Source organism: Ochotona curzoniae, unplaced genomic scaffold (assembly GCF_017591425.1).
Source record: "Ochotona curzoniae isolate NIBS_2020 unplaced genomic scaffold, NIBS_Ocur_1.0 contig_3498, whole genome shotgun sequence".
In the NCBI taxonomy this organism is placed as follows: Eukaryota; Metazoa; Chordata; class Mammalia; order Lagomorpha; family Ochotonidae; genus Ochotona; species Ochotona curzoniae.
Window position 1 is genome coordinate 12,747,269 of NW_024465885.1, and position 16,598 is coordinate 12,763,866.

At 43.8% G+C, this 16,598-nt stretch overlaps 1 protein-coding gene across 1 annotated transcript in view; it reads right to left on the minus strand.

Annotated features, from left to right (window-relative positions):
- The window catches only part of TMEM45A (transmembrane protein 45A), an 82,934-nt gene extending 72,116 nt beyond the window's left edge, over positions 1-10,818 (minus strand). The window contains exon 1 of the mRNA XM_040980568.1: positions 10,621-10,818. The gene's annotated coding sequence lies outside the window, so the exon portion shown is untranslated. The remainder of the gene's footprint in view (positions 1-10,620) is intronic.
- Positions 10,819-16,598: the final 5,780 nt, after the last annotated feature.

Consider the following 16,598-nt stretch of genomic DNA (forward strand, 5'->3'; position numbering starts at 1 on the left):
GACATCTGTAGAAGCTACAAAGGTGGTGGTTACTCTTTGCAGGTGACACCAAAAAGTGGACAGTCACACCACTAGATGAAATACCCTAGCAGAGAGGGCAGCAAAGAAGGTCACCACTCTGGAGGTTCTGGAAATGGTTCTAAGATCCTGGCCTCTAGAAACAGCTGGAAGTCCCTGCTACACCACTCCTGAGATAGATTGTGCCTGGCAACAAAGTTATACTAAAGAACACAATAAGAAGTTGACTTGAGATAATAGAATCATGCCCCTAATGGCCTCTTAGTGAAAAATTATCAAAGAAATGTATGACTCCACCCATCTTGGAAAAGAGACCCAATTCAAATAGTCTGGCATGTCTTTGAAAAAAGAAATAAAAACACATAGTATCATAAAGGAAGTGACCCAAACTTGTCTCCACACCAAGCCATCTGCCCTACTCATACCCACACAAACAAGAGAATCCTCAGCCAGGAAGGGTTGTGAGATAGACCCCCAGCAATGGTCACAAATACTCATCAGTCTTCATTAATATTTCACTGGAGTAGACAGAAGTTTTTTGAACCAAACAGAACAGAAATAAGAGGTATTGGATGTTCTGTTAAAAGAAGTGATTCCATATTTTGGGCTTTCCTGGCTTCTCCAGGATGACAGTGGGGCCACCTTTGTCACTAGAGGAACTCAGCAGATAGCCCCTCTCTGGCAGTCTCCTACCACCTTCATGCCTCTTTGGAGTCCCAATCCATGGGCAAAATGGAAGAGCAAACCATTATCTTTTTTTCTTTTTTGAGATTTATTCATTTTATTGAAAAGCAGAATTGACAGAAACAACAAGAGAAAAAGAGAAAGATCTTCCATTTGCCATTCACTTCCCAAATGGCCACTAGAGCTAGAGTCGAGCCAATTCAGTGCAGGAGCCAGGAGCTTCTTCTGGGACTCCCACGAGAGTGCAAGGTCTCAAGGAGTTGAGTCAACCTCCACTGCTTTCCTAGGCCATTAGCAGGGAGTGGGATAGAAAGTGGGGGCAGATGTGACAAGAATCGGATGCCTATATGGGAGCCTGGTGCTTGCAAGGGAAGGATTAGCCAGTTGAACCATTGTGCCAGGCCTAAGCCAGCCATTATCTTAAAAGAACTCTGTCTAAATTATGCCAAGAGACTTCAGAATCCCAACTCAAGCTTTTTTCCCAGTGCCCTCCTTAAGATGAAGATAACACCCAAACTTGTCCTACACAAAGTCCTTTTGAAATGTTCTATCAGAAGTCCTTCCTTATCTCCAACATTCTTTTTGATTCAAACATCCAAGACCAAATAAAGCATATTACCAATTTAGATCAGATACAGAAGGCTCTGATAGAATATGGCAAAAATATCTTACCATCAGACTCCAAAAGTTTTGATTAAACAGCCGTTCTAGGAAATCAAGTTTTATAAAAGCTTGGAGAGAGGGATCTCCCTCTGGCCAACCAGAGACTAAATATAAAGACCTTTTCAGAAGCTGCTTAGCACTCCTTACACAGGTGAATGACAGGAAATTTCAAGCTTTGGCGTATCTGCCATCAATTAACGTTTGAGAATAACTTGGACTAACTTTTGAGCAACTTTCGAGGGCCTCAAGTTTATCTTCAAAAAGCTGAAAGACAAATTTTTAAATTACATTTACTATAAACTCCCTAAAAAGAGAAAGTAAGGCTGTTACATCCCCCTCCTTACATCCCTTTCTTACTTATTCTATGTTCCTTAAGGAGCTAACATTGCAAGAAAATCTCCTAGAATACTTTTTCACCATAATAGCAAAAAAAGACAATCTTATTATGTACCATGAAGTCATTTAAAAAAAAAAATCTATCTGCTTCAGTGCCAGTTCAGTGGTGCCAGCAGTGTAGGATAATCCTCCACCTGCAAGCACCAGCATCCCATATAGGTACTGGTTCAAGTCCCAGCTGTTCCACTTTCCATCGAGCTCCCTCCTTGCAACCTGGGAAGGCAGTGGAGAATCCTTGGGACCCTGCACCTTGTGGGAGACCAGGAAGAAGCTCCTGGCTTCAGATTGGCTCAGATCTGGCCATAGCAGTGATTTGCAGAGTGAGCCAGCAGATGGAAGACCTTTCTCTCTGTATTTCCTCTCTGTAAATCTGCCTTTCCAATAAATAAATGAATAAATCTTAAAAAAAAAAGAGAGAGAAGAAAAGAAAAAAAAACTGCTGCCTTAGAAGACTTAGTCCAGATCACAGCCAGGCTCTGAGCAGCTCCAAAATTCTTCAGATTTTCTAGCTTAATTGGTGATGAATGATTTATTAGGCCTAGAACAGTATAACAAGAGCAGTAATTAATAAAACATTAGCAACAGTAAACCAGTGAAAGAAGATATCAAAAGAATTTATGATCAAGCCAAGTGATTGCATGATTTTCATATGGGAAGTCCCACAGCAAAAAATATTCTCCCTTCTCCAATATGGTTTATATTCTTGTTTCTTCTTAGCCCACATACACTCAACCTCATAATCAGATTTGTCTTTTCCAAAATCCAACAGTTTTGAGTAAATACAGTGCCATGTAAGGATTCCAGCCATCACCAACGACTGGTGACAAATATTCACCTCTTCCAGTTGAATTTCTTAATCAGTTAGCACGGGAATGTGACTGCCCCACTAGAGTGACAACATTGTGATACAGCAAGGAAACATTACAGCAGGTGGACTGCCCTAGTTTGACCTCCCTTATAGAAAAGGAGTGAAAATTCCCAAGGGGAGGAAAGATGACACAGGCAAGGAGACAATTAGCAAGCAGCAACTGAGGTCCTCAGCTCCTCCCTACAATCCCATCAGCTGCACTCAAACCTTCCTCATTTGTACTCTAGAAATCTGGTTTCTGCAAAGCCACCTCGCACAGCATTGGGTGATGAAAATGGTTGCTGGCTGTGTCCCTGTGATGACCTATAGCTAATTGTAATATCACTGTAATAAAATTAGCATAACTGACACACCTACTCTCATTACGAACCTGACACAATGATGGCTTCCTAGAAATATTCAATTAAACCTAACTCCATACACCATTCCCTATGCCATCAGATCAGATAAAGCGATGAACATGAACCCTGTTGGGCACAGTTCATCCTTGAGCATGTTCATATAGCCTCTTGAGCCTGTGGTTTCACTTAGCTAACCTTTACCTCAGTCTCATCCTCAAACTCTTTCCTACATTAGAATAATAACCTGGATGTGGACATCTCAAACAGGTGAAACTGTATACAATATAAGTATATATTATATATTGTTAAGGTTTGTTTAACACAAAGATATAACAGTAGTTATAATATGCTTCCAATTTTTATTCAATCTGCATTACACCTATAGCTATGAATCTTAAAAAAGATCTAGAGGGGCACAGACCAAACTATTAACAAAAGTTGCCCCCATGAAGAATATCAGAATTGGAACAAAACAGGTAAGTAATAAGCAGGGATCATTATTTTGGGCTGTGCACTGTATTTCAATTCTTCCAACATTTGTACATTACTTTATAAGTTCTCAAAGGTAAAGATGGCAAAAGGACAGGGTGGTTTGGATCCCCCATTAACCAGTGTTCTTTTATCACAAGAATAACCATTCTTCCTCAAACACACTGAAAGCTACAAAGAGTGGGCATTTTCAAGAGCTTTAAGAAGAAAAAAATGTCATCACTCCACACGTAATTAGAAAAAAATGCATCAAGAATGAAGCAAGGTTTTATACTGAGGCTAGATCTATGCTATAATGACTATTTAGAGCCGAACATGCAATGGTTAATAAAAAATCATCCATGAATTACTTAAATATTTGCATAAAATGGAATGATGTTAGACCTAAGTCAAAGTGGATCAAAGGCTTAAGCACATAAGTTAAAACTATGAAATTCTTTTTTATTGTGTACTTACTTTATTTGAAAGGCAAGGAGAGGAAAACAGAGCCCTCCCATCCATTGATTTACTCTCCAGATAACCAAAACTGTCGTGAGTGAGCTAGACTAAAGCTAAGAACTAGAAACTCAATCTAGATCACCCCTAGGTTGCTGGGACCCAATACTTGAGCCTTCATCCACTGCCTCCCAGAGCACACAGGTTAAAATTGGGAATAGAGCCAGAACCCAAACCCAGACATCTCATAGAACTGTGAATGCTCCAAAGAGTGTTTTAACTACTATGCTGAACAGCCACCCCAAAGCTATAAAACTCCCAAGGGAAGACCATGGAAAAAGATTTATGACATTTGAGTTTGGTAACAACATTAGGTATGTTATATTAGATACATTAGAAAAACTAGAAGACCGGCACTGTAGTGCAGCAAGCCAACCCTCTGCCCTACGGGGCCGGCATCCCCAGTGGGTGCCACTTCATGATCCAGTTGTTTCACTTCCAGTACAGCTCTCTGCTTTTGGCCTGGGAAAGTAGAGGAGCAAAGTTCAAGTGCTTAGGACCCTGTGCCCACATAGGAGACCCAGAAGAAGTTCCTGACTCCCAACATCAGATCAGCTCAGCCTTGGCAATTTGAAAAGTGAACCAGTGGGTAGAAACCTCTCCATATCTCCTCTCTGTAAAAATCTGTCTTTCAGGGCCCGGCGCGGTGGCGCAAGTGGTTAAGTCCTCGCCTTGCACGCCCGGGATCCCATATGGGCGCCGGTTCTAATCCCGGCAGCCCCGCTTCCCTTCCAGCTCCCTGCCTGTGGCCTGGGAAAGCAGTCGAGGACGGCCCAAAGCTTTGGGACCCTGCACCCGCGTGGGAGACCCGGAAGAGGCTCCTGGCTTCGGATCGGCATAGTATCGGCCCGTTGCGGCTCACTTGGGGAGTGAATCATCGGATGGAAGATCTTCCTCTCTGTCTCTCCTCTCTGTATATCCGCCTTTCCAATAAAAAATAATAAAAATAAATCTTTAAAAAAAAAAAAAAGATTTCTGTTTAAAAAAAAAAATCTGTCTTTCAAATAGAAATAAATAAATCTTTAAAAAGAGAAAAATCGGATGTTAGCTTACATAAGAGTGAAAAACATTTATGCACTAAAAGATACTATCAACAGAATGAAATTACTTGCAAATCATATTCTTCATAAGGAATTGCTATCCAGAATACATAAAGAATGTTTACACGGCAACAAGCTAAATCCTTGCTTTGCATGTACTGGGATCCCATATGGGTGTTGGCTTGTATCCCAGCTGCTCCACATCCCATGCAGCTCCCTGTTTGTGGCCTGAAAAAGCAGTAGAGGATAGCCCAAACCCTTGGGACCCTATATCTGTATGTGGCATCTAGCTCTTAGCTTCAGATTGACTCAGCTTCAGCCATTGCAACCACTTGGGGAGTGAACGAGCAGACAGAAGATTTGTCTCTCTGTCTCTCCTTTTCTCTGTAGATCTACCTTTCCATTAAAAATAAATAAATCTTTGTTTAAAACTCTAACTTTAAAAGTATGAAAAGATTTGAATATGCAAACATTTTTCCAAAGAACACACACAAACTTCAAAACACACACACACACACACACATAAAATGTGCTCAATATCACTAATTATTGGGGGAAATGCAAGTAAAAGCCCACAACAAGGTAACACTTCACATAGCAGGATGACTACTATTTGAAAAAATAGAAATTCCAAACCAAAATTACATACATTGGCAGGGATGGGGACAAATTGGTACTTTTGTATCTTGCTGATGAAAAGGGAAAATTAAATGGTACAAAAACTTTAGAAAAGGTTAAAGTGGTTCAAAACATGAAAAACATAGGGGGAAAATGATCCAGTAATTCTACTGAGAATACACACAAAAGAACTAAAAGCAGGGACTTAAATAGATATGTGGCCATCGCAGGATTATAACAACAGCCAAAAGATATTCATTAGTCAGAGGTCAGGATTCTCCAGAGAAACAAACCAATAAAGCACACATACACACAAAGGCACCTCAAATTTTTCAAGGAAAATAATGAATTTAAAGATTAGTTTATTTTGCTGTGAAAATATTTTAAAACCATGCATAGTTTTTCATAACATGCATTTTCATGAACTTCCAAAAATGGTTCAGATGCATGGACAGAAAGAAAGAGACCAGTTTTAGAAACTGGCTTACAAATCTCTAGAAACAGCTATCTTCGAAATGTGCAGGGTAGGGGGGCCCAGCAGCATGGCCTAGCGGCTAAAGTCCTCACCTTGAACGCGCCCGGGATCCCATATGGGCGCCGGTTCTAATCCCGGCAGCTCCACTTCCCATCCAGCTCCCTCCTGTGGCCTGGGAAAACAGCCGAGGACAGCCCAAAGCTTTGGGACCCTGCACCCACGTGGGAGACCCGGAAGAGGCTCCTGGCTTCGGATCGGCATAACATGGGCCCGTTGCACTCACTTGGGGAGTGAATCATTGGACGGAAGATCTTCCTCTCTGTCTCTCCTCTTCTCTGTACATCTGACTTTGTCATAAAAATAAATAAATCTTAAAAATGTGCAGGGTAGGCTAAGTAGGACAGAGACTCAGAGAACAAGGCCAGAAGTTGTAATTGTAAGTTCAAAGACAATTTGAGAACAGAATTTCCTTTTTTTTTTTTTAAAGAAAATCTGTCTAATTGAATGAGACCCGCTCATGTTTTGAAGGTCATACTCGAAGTCCACTGATATAAATGTCAACCTCACTTAATAAACACCTCCACAAAACATTTATACTATTTGGTCAAATACCTGGGTACTGCAGCCTAAGTGGACACATTATGGATGAATGAGTAAACAAAAGGTGGCAGATATACACTGTAGAATATTATTTGGCCCTAAAAAGGAAGGAAAGTCTATGGGGCTGACACTGGGATATAGTAGGATAAGCCCCTACCTATGGCACCAGCATCCCATATGAGCACCAGTTCTTATCCCAACTGTTCAACTTCCATATAGCAAACTGCTTACGGCCTGAGAAAGTAGAGGAAGATGGCCCAAAGCCTTGGGGCCCTGTACTCACACAGGAGACTTGGAAGAATCTCCTGGCTTCCGACTGGCTCAGCCCTGGATGTTGGGGCCATTTGGAGAGTGAACCAGTGGATGGAAGATTTCTCTCCCCCTCTCCCTGCAATATTGGCTTTCAAATAAATAAATACTTTAAAAAAATACTAATAGATATAGAAAAATTCATCAAGCATCTGTTCTACTTTTCTATGTTTTGGGACACTTCATAAATTCTTTAATTTTTGATTTTAAAAAATGTGGCCACACTTCCTTTTTCCAAAGGGATAATAATTCAACTGACACACAATGCCTAGTTTAAGTCAAGGCACTGCTTTGGGTTGTGTTTAAACATGATGAAAAGGGAATGTAGGGACTGTAACAGTAACATCCTGATGAAGATATCCAGTTTCATCCAGTCTTAGTGCATCTTCAAGTTCTCCCAACTCCTTCAACTCCTCAATAAATTATTTTAACTTAAAACAACAACAACAACCACAATGAAAGATAAAAATGCTTGCCTAGGCTGCAACCCATTTCATAAATAAGCAAAATAGCTCCTGTCTGCTTGCAGAGCATCAGGCACTAATATGACCAGGTTGATATTCTGACTTCTGCAGGCAAATCATATCAACTCAACCCCTGCACTGTACCCCTGCCTCTGGGGATCCTCTTTCCATGGGCTGCTCCCCTGCCACAAGACAAGCAGCCCTGACTGCTCACACACTAAGGTGGTGTGGACTAGTGGTTATGGCTTGGGCTCTGGAGTTGGTCTGTCTGAGTCTGCACCTGTCATTTGTGCACTGTGTAATCTCAAGCAAGTTTTTTATCCCATGTCTCTGACTCCTCGCCTATAAAAATAGAGCACAAATAAAGATGCTAACCCTTCCAGGCTTGCTGTGAGGACAGCATGAGCTAAGACATATAAAGCACTCAGAACTAGGTCTGCCACGTATTAAGTGGTAAGTAAACATTAGCCATAGACTTATTAAGCAGCCATCTGGTAGCAACAGACTGTTTCAGGGGTGCCATGGAGGATAAGTGATCATCCAAGAGAAAAAACACCTCAAAGATCACGTCACAGATGATGGCACAGAGACCCATAAAGGCCAGCACCTTGCCTGAGGTCACGCAGAGCCAGGACACAGCCCAATGTTTTCCTCCACTCAGGTGCCTATCACAGGTCTTATTTACTGCAGTTATTGCAAATTACAGAGTTACAAGAATGAGCATGTAAATAGACAATTCCGTCACCATGATGAGAAAGGGAGACTCTACATACACCGTGTATGCATGGGCACAGAGGAGGTTTGTTTTGTTTTAGATTTATTTCTGTTTTCATTGAAAAGTCAGACATACAGCGAGAAGGCTAGAGAGGAAGATCTGATTCACTCCCCAAGTGGTCGCAACGGGCGGAGCTGCTCTGATCCAAAGCCAGGAGCCAGGAACCTCAGCCTGGTCTCCCATGTGGGTGCAGGGTTCCAATGCTTTGGGCCTTCCTCGACTGCTTTCCCAAGCCACAAGCAGGAAGCTGGATGGGAACCGAAGCCTCCAGGATTAGAACTGACATCCATATGGGATCCCGGCGAGTGCAGGTGAGTGAGGACTTTAGCCACTAGACTACATGCCGGACCCCCAAGAGGAGGGCTTTAACACATCTATGTCAAAGACTTTAGGGCATGATCTGGTAACAAGTAGCTTGAATGACAGCTTGAAAAACCTGAACACCTTTAGCAGAGCTCCAAGACAGTCATCCCAGGTGGAGACCAGAACATGGGGCCCAGACTTGCTGCCCAATCGACAGGCCCTGACTGAAGGCCACAGCAGTGGTGAAGCAAGTAGTACAGAGGGGACCCAGAGATGGATCATTCTAGAACCATCACTATAACGTAATTACTGCCTCCCAGCTCATCTACCTGCCAACAATCAGATTTCCAGATTCTGTTTTCCATGTTTGCTTTTCGTACCTCTCTCACTTGACTCCCACTAATCTCCCACAGATCATCCAAATGCCCCAGTGTCCCCAGGAAAGCTCCCAGTTTCCAGTGCTTCTTCCTCCTTGAATGCTGCAGCCCTAGAATCCCACCTGCCACCCCTAGCCAAAGCACTTTAGCAAAATCTTTTCCAAAAAGTATCAGCCATTCCATGAAGGCATCCCAAATCTGAGGGCCTTGATCCATGCTCTGCATTCCTAGAACTTTCTAAGACATTTGACCAGTCGTGTTTCATTCCCCATTCAAGACTTTTCTTCAGAGCCTCACACAGTGCCTGGCCAACAAAGTGGTCAACATTCACTAACTATTGTTAGAAAAGTAACCGTGGAGGCAGAAGAAACCGGGAAGGAAGCAAATGGCAATAGACGTACCTGTAAGCCAGAAGCAGGCTTTAACATGTTAGCGCAAGTCAGCCCCTTGAGGGAGGTGCTATATTAGCCTCTTTACTGAGAAGGCAACCAAGGAGAAAATGCTCCTCAGTGGAAGAAATACACCATATTACAAACAAGGAAACTGAGGCATAAATGAACCGAGTAACTTGCCCAAGCTTGCACCCCAAGTTGTGAATGGAGCCAGTCCACCCAGCTCTATAGATTGCTTTGCGGCAATTTCCAGCTTCTGTTCTCCACGTTTGCTTTCAATACCTCTCTCACTTGACTCCCTGTAATTTCCCACAGGTTATCCAAATGTCCCTAATTGTGAACCCTGGAAAACCACTCCAGCTCTTCTACCCCACTGTATGCAGGACTTTCCTGAATCAAAAACACCCTTAGATTGTTGCTCCTAATCCCCAGCTACTGCTTCTGAGCCCGAAGACAAAGACCAACTATAGCCAGATCTCCCATGACAGCAAAACCATAGGACAAAAGCCTCAAGCCCAGAACATTTATAAACAGAGGGAATGAAAGATGTATGGAGATCTTGGCTCATTCACAAGCTCAACATTTTCCTTTTTCTTAATCCTGAAGTATATACCCGAACAATTTGTAGGCCTGCATGTATAACAATCGCATTAAATATTACATTGATATGATGATTATATATACACAAATGATATTTTGCATATCGGACATGTATTTTTAATCATAAAGGAATTTGCATATACCAACATAGATAGAAGAATACAGTAAAGAGATATTTGGGTTACAATCACATTCAAATTGAAGTGGACAATGTGGCAGTGATTTATACAATTGAGATTTCAAATAATATTAAAGACAAGGTTGTGATAATTCTGCAAATGCCAAATAACTTCTCCAATACTCCATCGAAAACAGGCAAGCAAGGTAGATAGAAATTTCCTCTGTACAAATGTGTACAATGTTCTCACAGAAAGAAAACAGAAAAACAAATGTTTCAGTACAGACAACTTCAGAGTTAGGAGTAATTTATAACAGAACTCTAATCATATTTCAGTTCCTTTAAAACAGGATACCAAAAAAAAACCCAAAACAAACAAGCAAAAAAAAAAAACCAAATTGCAATCTCAAAACAGAAGATTAGATTAAAATGTTCCCAAAATAGAAGAGAAGGAAAGCAGAGGTCTGTGTAGATTTTAGCAGCAAATGATGTTTTTGTCCCCTTAATGAAGAGAAGGGTGGTGAGCCGCAAAAAAGACGTCGGAGAGAAATCACAGCCGGAGAAATAAGATATTCATCAGGTATCCAAAACTTACCCAACTTGGTCTGTTTACTCAACACTATTTTTCCCACTTTGCCTGTGTAAAATCAGACAGCGGCTGGGCTTTTGTTGTTCTTGCTTCTATCCTTTTGATCCCAGCACCCCATGAAAATCACATTGGGTGTTGGACGGGCTCGGGCCCCCTCTCACATTAGAGAGTGGAAAAGTTTTGAGCGTGAGTCCCTGGTTACTTCTTTGAGACAATGAGTTAATAAGAAATGGCCAGAAGGAGAGGACGTGGAGGACGTGCCTCGCTGACGTCGGGGCCGCCAAGGGGCAGCGCAGTTTCTCAGCACAGCTGTCCAGATGTGCTTCATCTGGTCCCCCCGCGGGGCACGAGCCTGGGCTGCCACGGCTCGCAGACACCCTGGCTCATTGGTGGCCGCCACTTCTCGCTCGCCGCCCATTGGCCCGACGGCCCGCCACTCCCGCCGGCCTGGGCCTGCCCCCGCCCGCCGGGCCAGCTCGCCCCATCCTCGAAAGGAACCTGGAAGTGCGGCGTGGTCGCTGATGTGGCACTGGGCGGCGGCGAGCGGCCGATGGTGGGGCCCTGGGCGCGAGAGGTGGCCGGACACCTCGCGCTTGCACCAGGCCGAGCCTCTTGGACCGGCTTGATTAAACACAGTCCCCATCTCTTTGTGAGATGGAATGAATGCGTCCCAGGCGCTCGCTTAAGCCCCCTGCATTTCCGAGTGGAAAAAGCCTGCCCGGCTCTCGGCTGCTCACGCCCCCTCTGGGAGTTCAGGCCACGCCTCGGGTCCAACCCGACTTCTCCCCTCACCCCCACCCGGGGAGCGACCCGAAAGCCTCCTCTTCAGATACAGTATTATTTTGTTAATGAACCTCCTTTGAAGTCCTCATTACCAGAAATGAGGTTGTTTCTGCGGAGAAGCCTGGGGGTGGGTAGGAGAAAGTATTTGGCAGACTCCTATGGTTCCGTGTTTTTTTGTTGTTGTTGTTGCTGTTAAGTGGTGAAAACTATAGGACATTGTGGAATGTTGCTCTGTTCAGCGAGAAACGAGAAGGGAATGCACCAAAGGATGCTTTGTTCCATGGAAAACTGAGTCGTTAGTTGATTGGTTCATTGGTTGGGAGGACAGAGGTCCGCAAAGTAATTGCAATTGTAAATTGTGGATGTTGGCAAAAGTGGCATCACTGAAATACCAAGATGGCAAAAACCTCACTTACTGGGTCGTACCGCGCAAGGTGGCAGGCCCTTAACTAAGCAGCTTTACGGCATGTTTACCACCACTCTGTGAAGCAGAGATGTAATTATCTCCGTTTTCAGATCTTAACCCAGCCCGCCACAGTTGTCTCCCAAAGCACATTCCCAGCTCTCCATGCTGCCCACATAACTTCAACTGGCTTGCACCAACATAGGGGTCCAAACTCCCCAGGGTGCAGATGACTTCTGATGCCCAAAACTTTCCCTAAAGTGATGATGCCTGACCGCTGTTATTAATTATCTATCGCTGTTGGACACTACTGAAATTTAGCATCGTGAAACACGTGTAAAAGACGGCATGTTTTCCACAGACCAGAAGTCCAGGCTTGGCTTGGCAGTCGTCTGCGCAGGCTCTCTTCCCACAAAACTGTGCAGGGATGCCAACATGAATGAATGCTCACCCACAGGCTCTGCTGAGAAGAATCTGCTTCCAATCTATCGGTACAATCCAGTTTTTTTGGCAGCTATGAAACTGAGTCCCCATTCCTTTCTGGATGACAGCTCTAAGATTTGCTCTCAGGCTCGTACTGGAACCTGCAGTCTCTAAAGCCCACAGGGGAGGAGGGCGGTGAGCCACAGGGGCTTCCGTCCAAGTTGTCAGCTACAGTCAGGGAGTCAGACACCCGTAATTCCTATGGCTGTGGCCTTAGCAGTGTCACAGCTCCTTAGCCCTATACTTCCTCAGAGTTCGGCTCATCAATGAAAGTGAGGCTGCAGAACTGAGTGTATAAATTCCACGGTAATCAAGGAAATGAGCAAAGGAGCATACATTGAGTGTGGCCCTTGAAAGTAAGCCATGTCACGTGTTCCTGACAATGGCAGCTGCTTTATCACAGAAGCTGTTCAGCAATGAGTTGTCAAGATACTAAGCAACCCTCCATACTCATCAACAGGCATCCAATATTATTGACTACAGAAATACTCTCCACAAACCTATTAAAAATAGCCTTCTGGGGGCCCGGCGCAGTGGCACAAGTGGTTAAGGTCCTCGCCTTGCATGCCCCAGGATCCCATATGGGCGCCGGTTCTAATCCCAGCAGCTCCACCTCCCATCCAGCTCCTTACCTGTGGCCTGGGAAGGCAGTCGAGGACGGCCCAAAGCTTTGGGACCCTGCACCCGCGTGGGAGACCTGGAAGAGGCTCCTGGCTTCTGATCGACATAGCATCGGCCATTGCGCTCACTTGGGGAGTGACTCGTCGGACGGAAGATCTTCCTCTCTGTCTCTCCTCTCTGTATATCCACCTTTCCAATAAAAATAAAATGAATCTTTAAAAAAAATTGCCTTCTGGGGTCCAGCACAGTAGCCTAGTGGCTAAGGTCCTTGCCTAGCACACACTGGGATCCCATATGGGCACTGGTTTGTATCCTGGGACCCCACTTTTCATCAGGCTCCCTACTTCTGGCCTGGGAGGACAGTCAAGGATGACCCAAAATCTTGGGACCCTGCGCCCGCATGGGAGACTCAGAAGAAGCTCCAGGCTCCTGGCTTTGGATCAGCTCAGCTCTGGCCATTACAGTCACTTGGGGAGAGAACCAGCAGATTTAAGATCTTTCTCTCTGTCTCTCCTTCTCTTTGTAAATCTGACTTTCCAATTAAAAAATAAAATAAAACAAATCTTTTTTAAAAATTGCCTTCTGCTTTCAGAAAGATAAGTTTGACAATAATGTTCCTGATTTTTCCTGCCAAACACAACCAAAAATATTGGACATAGATAAATGAACATAAGAAAAATCTGAAAGATTAAGGCAGCTAGAAATGTTAGAATCAAAGTAATGTCATACGTTTCCTGATTTTCTTGAAACTAAAGAAATTAATAACCACGGAGGCTGGTATAGTACCATGTGTTAAACCACCATGGGTCAAGTCATTGCTTATGATGCTAATATCCCAAATAGAAGTACCATCTGTGGTCTTCTCTGCTTTGCTTCTCATCCAGCTCCCTGTGCTGGGAAAGCAGCTGTAGATGGCCAAAGCACCTAGGCCCACTGGGAGATTCAGATGGAGTTCCAGGCTCCTGACTTCACCTTGGCCCAGCGCTGGCTATTGTGGCCATGTGGAGAGTAAACCAATGGATGGAAGATCTCCTTCTATCTCTCTGTCACTCTTCCTTTCAAATAAATAAAATATGTCTCTTCCAAAGAATGAGGAAACTGGGCCCAGCATGGTAGCCTAGTGGCTAAAGTTCTCGCCTTGCATGTACTGAGATCCCATATGGGCACCAAATCAATCCCAGTTGCTCCACTTCCATCCAGCTCCCTGCTTGTGGCCTGGGAAAGCAGTCAAGGAAGGCACAAAACCTTAGGATCCTGCACCTGCAGGAGAGACCCAGAAGAAGTTCCTGGCTCCTGGATTCAGATCAGCTCACATCTGGCCACCGCAGCCGCTTGAAGAGTGAAGTAGTGGATAGAAGAGCTTTCTCTTTGTATCTCCTCCTCTCTGTATATCTGCCTTTGTAATAAAAATAAATGAATAAATCTTTTTTAAAAAAATAAGAAAACTAAAAATATTAGCAGGCACAGACAAAAAAAAAAGTAAATTTAAATCCCACTGAAACCTGCTATCTAGGGTCCAGTATAGCAGACTAATTCTCCAGTGGCTGTGCTGGCATCCCGTATGGCTATTGGGTTGTGTCCCAGCTGCTCTACTACGGATTCAGCTCCCTGATTGTGGCCTGGGGAGGCAGCAGAGGATGGCTCAATTACTTGGGAGCCAGGATCCATGTGAGAGACCTGGAAGAAACTCCTAACACCTGGCTTCAGATCGGCTCAGTTTTGGACATTTTGGCCACCGAGAGAGTGAACCAGCAAATGGAGGATCTGTCTCTGTATCTCTCCTTCTCTCTGTGATCCTGCCTTTCAAATGAAACAAACAAATAAATAAATAAATCAGAGAGAGGAAAGAGAAGGAAGGAAGGAGAGAAAGAAAGAAAGAAAGAAAGAAAGAAAGAAAGAAAGAAAGAAAGAAAGAAAGAAAGAAAGAAAGAAAGAAAGAAAGAAAGAAAGAAAGAAAGAAAGAAAGAAAGGGAGGGAGGAAGAAAGAAAGAAAGAGAGAAAGAAAGAAACAAACAAACAAAAAGAAAGAAAGAAAGAAAGAAAAGAGAAGAGAAACTGCTATCTCCTGCCAAGAACCACAAGAACCAGGAAAAAGGGCAGCCTAGAAAGATCAAACAGAAAAACAACAACTTTTGGTAATGACTACTCTGTTAGGTATGAAAGCAGACAACAACCTTTATATGTGAAAGAGGCCTGAAGGGAAAAGACAGGAAAGCATGTAGCTGCCCTAGAAGCAGCCTGGAAGCTGCCCAGCTTTCACACATCAAAGTCCTGTCTGTGCCCCAGTAATTTTGTAGGTGGTGCCAGTCTTTACCCCTCCTTGAGCCTTTGCAGATACATTCTGGTCCTGCCAACAGAGCTAACCAACGTAGTAGCCTTGGATAGTAAGCCCTTGGGGAGCATTTTGCAGATTTCACATGCAGGAAGTCCTTTGTCCAGAGGCACAGAGGGAAGGACAGAGAAGTGGTGAGAGGTGAACACACACTGCACCCCTGTGAATCCCAGTCTGAAGGTAGACTGAGTCCTCAGGTGGAAGCATCTGAAAAGTTACCCATCCAACCTGTTGGAAGTATTAGTACCTCATTCAACTCTGCCAACTTCCTTGCTACTATCCTGTCGCACGTCTAAAATCTTCTCTTATAAAAAAGAAAGCTTTTATCTATTTTTATATCTAAGGTAAAGTTATAGAGAAAGGAGAAGAAGAAAAAGAGAGATCTTCTACCTGCTGGTTCATTCCCCAAATGGCCACAATGGCCAGAGGTGAGCCATTCCAAAGCCGGGAGCCAGGAGCTTCTTTTCAATCTCCCACATGGGTGCAGACACCCAAGCACTTAGGCCATTCTCCATTGCTTTTCCAGAAGCTGGATCTCAAGTGGAAAAGCCAGGACTTAAACCAGCACCTATATGATATGCCAGTGCCCCAAGAAGAGGCTTATCCTACTATAACACAGAGTCAGTCCCTGAAATTCTTTTCTTTCAGGAAGACAAGAACCTCTATTCCTGCTGTCTCTACTAACAGCTCCTGCCAAACACCACACACACACACAAAAAACTGTAGCCCCACTCACACCCACACAAACAATGGCACAGGTATCCTAACTTCCACACTTTCCAGGCTATAACAATTTGAGGATTCAAAAATCTTTAACAAAATATTATCACGGGGTCCGGCGGTGTGGCCTAGCAACTAAAGTCCTCGCCTTGAACGCGCCAGGATCCTATATGGGCGCCGGTTCTAATCCCAGCAGCTCCACTTCCCATCCAGCTCCCTGCTTGTGGCCTGGGAAAGCAGTTGAGGACAGCCCAAAGCTTTGGGACCCTGCACCTGCTTGGGAGACCCAGAAGAAGTTCCTGGATCCTGGCTTCAGATTGGCATAGCATCTGCTGTTGCGCTCACTTGGGGAGTGAATCATCAGACAAAAGATCTTCCTCTCTGTCTCTCCTCCTCTCTGTATATCTGACTTTCCAATAAATAAATAAATCTTTAAAAAATATATTATAAGAAAAAAATTATCAGAGATCATTACCAGTATTCAACAACCATCACTACAAACATGATGGATAGCAGCCTAAGAAAGGGGGAAAAGATTACATAAACTTATTAATTCTTGCAGAATAAGCACCAATCAAATTTGGCATATAAAATAGAGGGGAGTACCCATACAAAAAAAGCTCCTACCAAAATACAACTAAC